The sequence below is a fragment of the Protopterus annectens genome, chromosome 6.part0 (assembly GCF_019279795.1).
Source record: "Protopterus annectens isolate FY-2018-M chromosome 6.part0, PAN1.0, whole genome shotgun sequence".
Taxonomy (NCBI): domain Eukaryota; kingdom Metazoa; phylum Chordata; order Ceratodontiformes; family Protopteridae; genus Protopterus; species Protopterus annectens.
Window position 1 is genome coordinate 445,931,161 of NC_056737.1, and position 10,566 is coordinate 445,941,726.

The following is a 10,566-nucleotide window of genomic DNA, read 5'->3' on the forward strand; positions in this document are numbered from 1 at the left end:
TCAATTTCAAAAGTCACCTTATCAAAATGGCTTACAGAAACCATTACTTATGTCTATAACTCTCAGAATAAAGACCTGCTGGGGAAAGTTAGAGGGCATTCAACTAGAGCCATGGCAACTTCCACTGCCTTTCAAGCTAGGCTCCCTTTGGATTCAGTTTGTGCTGCAGCCACGTGGTTTAACCCTCATACCTTTATCATTCATTACAAAGTAGATGTGGCCTCCCAGAACAGGGCATCCTTTGGTTCCAGTGTTCTGAAAAGTTTATTCCTTTGAACCACCCAAGTAAAAAGGTGCTAGGGATGCTGTCCCAACCATCAAGAATGAAGGCAAGATAGAACAACATAGCATAAAGAAGTTAAGTACTTGTGAAGATAGATGAAGGCTGCCAGCCTAGCCAGATAGAATTGTGCAGATAATTCTGTGATTTGTAAATATAAATGTTGAAATACAGGATTCTTTTCTTAAATGAAAGAATATGCTGTGAAATGTTGAACTTAAAATAATGTAGCAACATTGCCCTCTGCTGTAAAGAAAGCTAAGTCAAGCATTTCTTGTCTGTCCTTTGAAATTAAAATTATTTCATGTCTGTCCCTTTGAAGTTAGAATTTGGACTCGATGAGTCTGGAGTGAAGCATTATGCCTATTGTTTTAACTTAAGGAATAATTATTAGAGTTTACATGTGGAATGTCTTTTATGGCTGTAGTTTCCTGCAGGTGCAAGATAACAGTTATGTAGTATCTGTTAGCCTGAGAACACCAGGAAAGTGTGAATGATGTAATGGGAATCAGGACTGAAAATAGCAATTTAAACAGAGAGAATCAGAAGGCATTAAGCATTTTGTCTTGACTATCCAACTTACAACACTGCCTGTTGTCTTATGTAAGTTATCTTAGACTTGTGTTTTCTTTTAGAAATAGCTAAGAACTAGAAAGATTAGACTAAGTTTTTGTTTGTGATGTCTGAATACTACTGATTTATTTTAAGTATTTATCTGTGATCTCTGGACTCTTGACTAGCACTGTGTATTAGAAAGTATTGTCTTGTGGTTTTAATAATTTATTATTAAATATTTTAAAACCTTTCAACTATGGCTGTTTTGTGAAGAGATAAGTTAAGCTCTTCAGAGTACTTGCATGCCTTTGGTAAAGTTGTACAAAGCCACTCCTATAGCTTTAGCCATGGGCTATACTACCAATTGGATAATAATATTGCACAGTAATAATTGGACACCCTTTTAAGGGCCTTTGAGTAGCTGATAGATATTAGCTGGGTGGTGACAGTGATTTCTACTGTATAGTCTGGGTAATAGGGGCACAGCTGGAGAACCTGTGCCAGCCTTTCCCAGGAGTGTCTGTGTGGTTGTATAAAATCTTATCTCAAAGTGTGTGTGTGTGTGTGTGTGTGTGTGTGTGTGTGTGTGTGTGTGTGTGTGTGTGTGTGTGTGTGTGTGTGTGTATCAACTACTTGGGCAGGGACACAGAAGCACTGGTTGGACAGAGAGGGTGCTGGAGATTTTAGCTTGCCCAGCTGGCTGAGATCTAGACCCTATAGCTGTGCCAGTTGGGAGGCCTACTGGGGACCTGGGGAGCAAGGGAGCGTCCAGCCCCAGACTGACTGTGATCTCTGTGTGCTCTTAAGGGAAATTGCACTTTACTGTGTGTATTTGTTATCCTTTCCTTATATATGAGACGCCCTCTCTGGTGTTACTGGTGAGGATTGAAGCTCCTTGATTGCTGGGCCCGGGCATGGGCATCACATTTGTGGTGGCAGTGGTGGAGATATCCTTACATTTGTGTTTGGCAGTGGCGGGATATCCACATCACATATTAATTAGTTGGCAAATACTAATTGGCTTGTAGTGGTGTGGGTAGAGTGGTGCATGGAAACCTGACTAAGGCAGACCTGATTGCAGCCTTGGTTACAGCTGCATCAGAAACCAGCAACCAGGAGGACAATCAGACTGGCAGTGGAGATATAATACCCTCGGAGAATGGACAGCTCAACCTTTCTGCAATGGACTTAAAAATCCAGCTGGAGCTAAAGAGACTTGGGTTGGAGGCCAGGCATGTGGAATTAGAAGCAGCTGAGAGACTGAGGTGTCTAGACACAAAGCACTGGTTGGACAGAGAGGGTGCTGGAGATTTTAGCTTGCCCGGCTGGCTGAGATCTGGACCCTATAGCTGTGCCAGTGGGGAGTCTTATTAATGACCTGGGAAACAAGGGAGCGATCAGCCCCGGACTGACTGTGATATCTCTGTGCTCTTAAGGGAAATTGCACTTTTCTGTGTGTATTTGTTATCCTTTCCTCATATATGAGATGCCCTCTCTGGTGTTAGTGGTGAGGATTGAGGCTCCTTGATTGCTGGACCAGGGCACAGGCATCACAGTACTCACCATAACGTTCCATGTTTGTTGTCCATAATCTCGCCTTCATTCTTGCATCCCACCCTACTTCCCCCTTCCTGGGGGATTGAGAGGAATTTTTCTAAAATTGGCTGTAAATTCCTGATTTCCTTCATGCCTTAGGAATTATGGGCAGAGGATCTTTTGTAGTAGTTGTATTGGGTTGCATAGTCTAGTGATTAGTTGTCTCAAATGAGATCTGGGTAACAGTCACTAGGCATCTTGGGATAGGATGTAGCCTCGAGCCAATGAAAGGTCTCGAGCTTTAGTATACGGCTGAGTCAGAACCGATACTCAGTTCCCAACCCAGCCATCAAGAATGAAGGCGAGATTATGGAAAACAAACATGGAACGTTATGGTGAGTACATAACTTCTTATTTTTACTATAATGAGCCATTTTCATGTAAAACAAAGGATTTGAGCTGATTTGACAAGATTTTGGAGCCATTATGAAAAAAAAAATATTCTAGAATTTGAAGGTGGGTTTATTTACTTAAGCCAGATGACTTTCACTTTGTAAGACTGGCAAAGCGGATTCTGAGTAATTGTGTTTGAATCCCAGCTGATTAGTTGTCGCAGAGGTTTAAGGGTGTGAGCTATAGTTCCTGTAGTACAGGGTTTGATTCCCTCATTTGCCTGATGTGGGAAATTGTGTAAGACTTCTCAGTGGTCCCCTGAACTGAAAGCCTAGTAACAAATACTAAAATAACATTCATTGTAATGATACAGATGGAAAACTTTTTTTTTTTTTTTTTTTTGCAGAGATAGCAAGTCTCTCTGCACCCTGGTATGGGGAGACAGCCCTGTATATCCCACACCTTCACTGTCACACAACACTTGGGAAGAGACAGGTTCTCCAAAAAAGTACATAGATGTCCTGCACAATCTTTGTTTGTGTCCTGACATAAGTGATTTATGAGGAACTGCTGTACGAAACTTATTTGAAGCCAGGCATTACAAATGAAAAACAAAACAAACAAAAAAAAAAACAAAATAGGCATGCACACAAAACAAAGGAAGAACTGGGCTACTTTGAACAGAACAGGAAACATTGGAAGCAGCTCAAAGGTAGTAGACTGTGTTGCTGACACTGTAAACCTTTCTGCTTATTCCAGCACTAGTCTATTCAATGTATAACACATACAAATGTACATTATTGTAGGTTCATAGCACCATCATCATAACAATACAAGACATGATTGTGTTTTATTTATTGCCCGACTGACTGAGTGACTGACTGTGTTACATTCTATGTCACTTTTAGGGCTGAAATTTGCCACAGAATGAGTAAAACATCCTTATACACTGCAAACTGTTTCTCTCCACAGATGCTTCATCAGAAGGTGGGGCCATATGACACAGAATCTGGAAGTAAACAGACAGCTGCTTTGCATACAGTAAATGTAAATATAAGTAGAAGTTTATTAAATTTAATAAGTATAGTTTCATAAAGAAACTACAGAAAGCACTACATATTTTAGAATAAAAAAAGTCTACTATATATGATGAAAGGATAGTTTCAGCAAACAAAAAACATAAAAAAATTGCTACTAGTCCTTTAAACGTTCCCACTTTTTCTTTCTAGGATGGCTTTAATCAGCTTACTGTAGTTATATTTTGAACTCTGGATAGAATAAAATATTTTTTTTAGTCTTAACACTACACTTATAACTGTTTGCTTGATTTCTGCAGACACCAAATTAGTTTTCTCCTTAACTGGAATATGCAGCTGAACAAACACTCTCAGATAAATATGTACAAATCAAGCAACTTCTGCTCACCTTCCACAAATAAAATGAACATAAAAAAGCAAAATTCACCAAATCATCCAGTATTATTAAAATTATATGAGTTTCACAATATACTCACATGCACAACAATATACTCTGTAGTGTTTATGTATATGTTATGAGAAATGCACTTAAATAATCCTTTTATTCTGGAGTTTTGTGCACCTCTATCCATATTTCAGAATTTAAACAGTGTATCCTTGTGTGATTGTGTTTATATGGAACACTTAAACATAAAAATGCTCCCTTTTTATATTTCTGGTCTTGATTTAACAAACTTAATAAATGTCACCTCTTTTCTCGGATTTCCAAACTGTATAAGGTCTTAAGCCTTTAGCATTCTCAGTAAGACTGTGTGAATGTTCTAAACACTCTGTTTAGATATTTTCATTCCTTGGTGGAATATTTGTATATCACTGGTCCTTCTATCCAGATATGTCTGATGATACCATGTAGTCTGCTTTTATCCCAAATCTGTCAGTAGCTCAGCAGGTAGCACACTCACCTCTGATGCCAAGAAGATCAAAAAGCTGTAGGTTCTGTGCTCATACCTGGTGCTTTAAGTCTTTTTTTCCTGTACTGACAAGGTAGTGCAGCATGGTGGTGCTACACTCTTGAGGTACTGATCTTTTGATGACATGTTTAACCAGGGACCCACCTGGTAAAGATTTTGGTTGTTCCGGGAGATGCAAATGATTCTAAGGCCCTTATCAAAGAAGATAAGGGGATTTCTTTGATGTTATGACCAAATTACCCTAGTTAGTATGAACACCACCCTGGATTCTGTCCTCTGAATGAGAAATGAAAGCAGTGTTAGATCTTCCTGCCCTGGTGATAGATTAGGTGGATGTAAAGGATACGATAAAATATCAGCCATATATAGAGTGATTATTTTTATTTTCAAGATTAGCTCCTTCATCCCATAACATAAGTACCTTTATCATAACCTGATGTGTATGTGGCTGGTGTTACAATGTTTCACTTCTGGTTATTAGTCGTTCTACACATTGCATTCCCATGAAGATTGTGGCTTTTGGATGTAAAAGATCCCACAACACTTAGCATAATTAGGGGTGATTTTAACTTCCCCTCCATTAATTGGGAGGTGTACATAACCACTAACATGCAGGTCCAAAGATTTCTTGAAAGTAAATTCAAATTTAAATGCCCTGGAGTAGCTAGTCTGCACTCCCACTAGGGGAACAAATATCCTAAATATAGTACTCACAAATATGGAAAAGTACTGCACCCCCCTAGTGTGATATCCTCATTGGTAAGATCAGATCACAAAGTGGCCTCCCTTCAAATAAAGGTAAAACTAGCCCCCACACCTAGCCCCAAAACTTCGAGAAATTCTCTAAGGTAAATTCCCCTCATTAAGGGACAGCATAACTAGTTTCCAAGCTCCCCCAAATCTAGAAAACACAGAAATACATGCAGAGTGTATGACCATATAAACAACTGTGTAGAAATGCATAAAAATGGGAGTACCAGACCGAAATAAACCCAGATCAAACCGCAAAAACAAAACATCCTAGTGGATCCCTGGTGTGTTAATAGGTTGTACAACAAAAGCAAGAAAATCATGTTGAGAAGTAAGAGGGAACATGCACAACAGAGCAAAAAGTCCCTCAGTCTAAACAAGCGAATCAAGGACCTAGTCAAGTCTCTGAAAGCAGATTTTAAGGTAAAAATAGCATCCAAAGCTAAGGATAACCATAAGGCATTTTTCGTTTATGTTCTTAGTCTTATGGGCAACACCCAACAATGTGCAGAATTAGCTGTAAATGGCATTACCTATACGGAGCTGGAAGATACAGCAAATCTGCTGGCTGACAAATTCAGCTCAGATTTGAGCTCCCTATCACCTCCAGTTCTCCCCCAAGAAATACCCTCCACCACTCCACCATCAGTTTTCACCAAAGAACAGATTTCCACTGCACTCTTTAAAGATAAAACACAGGTTCCGTGGGGCCTGATAATATACCAGGTTGCCTCTTAAATAGCTTAAATTAGGACTTATCAGGCCCATTAGGATCTCTGTTTAATCACAGCCTCTGGATTGGCTTTGTCCAAGCAACAGTTAACCCTCTGCATAAAGGGGGACCATCGAGTGACCCAGCAAATTACAGACTCATAAGTTTGATTAGTCTTATATGTAAGGCCATAGAAAGAATAATCATGGGCCTGATAAATAATGACATAGGAAATCTCCAAACACTGTACATGACCCAATTTGGCTTTGTCAAGAGCAGGACATGCCTACTGAATCTAGTAGATTTCTTTGAGAAAGTCACTAAGGCCACGGATAAAGGTAAAACAGTGCACACCACCTACCTCAATCTGGCCAAGGCATTTGGTACAATTCTCCACTCAGGTATTATAAATAAACTCAAAAATTTGGGCATAAGTCCTTTTATCATCAGATGGATAGCCAACTGGCTCAAGTATAGGACATGTGGTTAAAATGGGTGAATCCAGATCCAGCAAAAGGACAGTTAATAGTACTGTGCCACAGAGCTCAGTGCTGGGACCACTTCTATTTGGAATATACTTCTCTGAAGTCAAGGCTAATATGGAAGGCCTTTGGATGAAAAAGTTGGACAATGACTGCAAGCTGGGGGCAATCATTGAATCCCCTAGTGATGTAGATAACCTTCAGAAGGGTTAAGATCAGACAAATGATTGGTGCCAGAACCCTGGCCTAAATCTAAATGTGAAAAAATGTATTATCATACCCTTCAGGAAGTCAAATATCCCTACAAATTACAACATTAATAGCACTCCCTAAGAGTAGACTCAGAGGTGAGAGGTCTAGGTGTGCAAATAGATAATTGCCTGAACTTTGACCACTATGTGCTCAGACTGGTAAGAAAGTCCTTTTATGTGGCACAACTTATAAGCAAAGGTGTGGCATCCAGATCCAACCCTTATTAGACCAATAATAGAGTATAATGCTCTATTTGGCATGTACTTGACTTGGCACTTGCAGCAACTAGAGTGCCAGAGGTTCCCTACAAAGAAAATACAGGGTTTAAACAAAGTCAAAGTAAACTTTATTGTCATTTAGATCCACACCTCAGTGCAGGTTAAACAAAATTCCATTGCTTCAAGGTCTATGTGCAGACAATACATATAGATATAACAGATAAAAATAAAAAAAATATTTGTAACATTTGGCATGACACTATGGCATAATTACATTTTTGTATCTCTGTCTCTTAGCAGCACTAGTATTGCACATGCAGTTACATTGCACAATTGAGACTTGAGCCTTATGATCCTAGTGTTGTATGGAATATAACTTGTTCTTTGAGTTATCACACAAAAATGTAAGAAGCTTTCAATGAGTTATTGCACAGGTGAGAAGAACCTAACAGTGGGTTGATTGCACTTTAAGGAAAGAGACTCCCTTCATACTGTGTGGTCTCTGACTAGGTGACCTGTTGGCTTGCATTGCTTCTCAAGTTTAGTAGTCTGATAGCCTGAGGAAAGAAGCTATTTCTGAATCTAATCATTTTGCAATGTATTCTTCTGTAGCACTTGCCCAAAGTCAAGCAGAAGAGCAGTCTCTGAGCCAGGTGGGTTTTGTCTCTGGCAAACTTTGTAGCCATACCTCTCAACCTGAAAACATCAAAAATCTGGACAAAGACCTGTGAAAAATAGGTACAAATCTGTACACTGCTTAGCATAAAATTTACATACATAATTACATAATCCCACCCACTCCAATGGAATTGTGAGATACCAACTTTCAAAATTAAACTGAACAGGCAACCAAAATATGGCCCTAGACCCAGAGTCCCCCCTACAGCCATTCCAATGTCCCATTACTTGGATACTTTGCCCCATTTACCATAAACACTAATGTACTGCTTTACTTCTACAATGATTTGGATTTTATTTTACATTTTATAGCACAAACATTAATAGACATCTGCTAAACAATGCAATACAGTCTCACACTGAAAATAAACTTAGCATTAAAACTTCTCTACCCTTGAAACTCACATTCACTGAAACAGCATTGAAACACAGACACACACGTCACACATAGCCAGCCTTAGGCATAGGCCAACTAGGCAGCTGCCTAGGGTGCTGCTCTAGCAGGGACACTTTTCCAGTATTTATTTGATGTAGGTAGATAAGGATGGAGGCACCGGATGCAATGGGAGGGGGCACCGTGTTAGCCCTTTTGCCTGGGGCACCAGATGACCTAAGGCCGCTCCTGATGTCACGCTCTGAATCACTTAAAATGCTCAAACACACAACTCTAATCTAAAATCCACTTAAAGTAAAGCAACTGTAAAAGCCAGTTAAAGTAAAGCAATGTTGAATCACAATAAAATAACACAAATGCTGAATCACTTAAAATGTTCAAACACAAAACTCTAATCTAAAAGGCACTTAAAATAAATAAAGCAACTCTAAAAGCCAGTTAAAAGTAAATCAATGATGAATCATGATAAAATAAATGAACTTGCACCAGCTTAAAAGCTACCCGTCATGAAAGCAACAAGTCAAGGATTAAACACATACTACAAGTACAAGAACGAACTTAGCCAGACAGTTAAAAGAGGTGGAATTGCAATGGTTGAAAATACACACACTATGCGGCAACGGCAATAAATAAATGAACTTACATGACTTAGCACCAGATAAATGCAGCAATTATGTTCAAACACAAGTTAAAAGAGGAGGAACTGCAGATAAAACAGTCCTGGTTGAGTAGACATACATTTCCTTTCACGGATACACTTCACTTACACTTCCCAAGACTTTCTGGACAGCTTGCTTTACCACGGTTATTAATTCATTCATACCTTCTCCAAGTAAATGATGAATACTGGACAGGTACTGCTGCTGAACTTCAGGAGGTGCCAGAGGTACTGTGCCATTTTTGCTGATAGCTGTGTTGTCTAAATAGATGTAACCACTGATGACATTCAGCTGAATTCGCAACAATACTACAAGCGTACACGTACTGTATACAGCTGTGATACTTCTAGAAAAACTTATCTTCAAATCTTCCCAGATTTCTAACTTGTTTGATGGCCTGTTCTTAAATAAAGCTGTAGGATTCTGAGAAGCAGTTGCACTATGGCATCTCTTAAAGTAGGACTAGGAAGCATTGATAACACTGTCATGTTATAAGTCCGTTGATTGCTCTCAAAATGATACTGCCGCCATGTTTGAGCATTATATTGTCCTGCTTCTCATTCATGCATTTCTCTAATTTTATTCTGTGTGTACTTTCCCAAAACATATACTCCTCTGATAAAAGCACCTGCAACTATAAATTTCCTTTTATGCCATTTTTGTGAAATTCTACGTCAACTTCAGCATTTCCAAGCTCTGTGGCCCTGAGACAGCCCAAAAACAGAAACTATCTAAGTATCAACCCAAAACCCTCTAACCCAGTTACCTGTTTTAGAGGCATTACAATGCCTGCCACTCCTGTTTTCCAGTAAATAAACTTGCATGACTTAGCACCAGATAAATGCAGCAATTATGCTCAAAAAACTTATTCATCCAGTTAAAAGAGGAGGAACTGCAGATAAAATGGTCACAGACGAGGTTGAGTAGACACTAGACACATGGCAATGAATAAATAAACTTACATGATTTAACACCAGATAAATGCAGCAGTTAAACTCAAACACAAAAACAAACTTAGCCAGCCAGTTAAAAGATGAAGAATGGCAGATAAAACAGTCATGGTTAAGCAATGGGTCGGAACTGCAGAACACTTACTAGCTTGGCCAGCAGATAGACACACAATACACTATAGAGCCGTGACAGATATGAGTAAAACAGATACAGTTGTGTTGTTCTTCCTCTTACCTTGTTACCTAGAGGACTCTCCAAACTTTAAATTATGCCGCATTGCCGCCATCGCTTGTTATACTCCCATTTTCACTCAACAGACTCTACTGCAACAGTAGCTGATGTCATCACGGCTCTATAGGCTGGTGATGCATACTGACATCAGCCAAAAATTTAAAGTGGTAATACCAGAAAAAAAAAAAAAGACAGGGAAATTCGGAAATTAAAGGGGCCAATCAGGAATTAGTGGCACCCCAATATTTTGGCCTCAAAACCAGTAAATACAAAGGAATTCAGTATGGTGGAGAGGTCTATTTGTAGCTCTATCAGGACACCATACAGACTGCAGATCCTGCATAGATGGAAGTGCGGACCTGGTGATCCTCTTTGCAACTTTCCAAATTGTAGCTTGCTACAGATCCCCCACCATGCCCCAAGATTCTCACTACACCTTTCTAAACATACTGGAAAATATTAAGATACAACCAAACATGCTAATACTGGGTGATTTCAACTACCCTGCCATTAACTGGGAAAACTAC

The 10,566-nt window shown here is 39.3% G+C and overlaps 1 pseudogene; it reads right to left on the reverse strand.

Annotated features, from left to right (window-relative positions):
* Positions 1–4,342: 4,342 nt before the first annotated feature.
* On the reverse strand, positions 4,343–10,094 carry LOC122803856 (annotated as a pseudogene).
* Between the last annotated feature and the right edge of the window lie 472 nt (positions 10,095–10,566).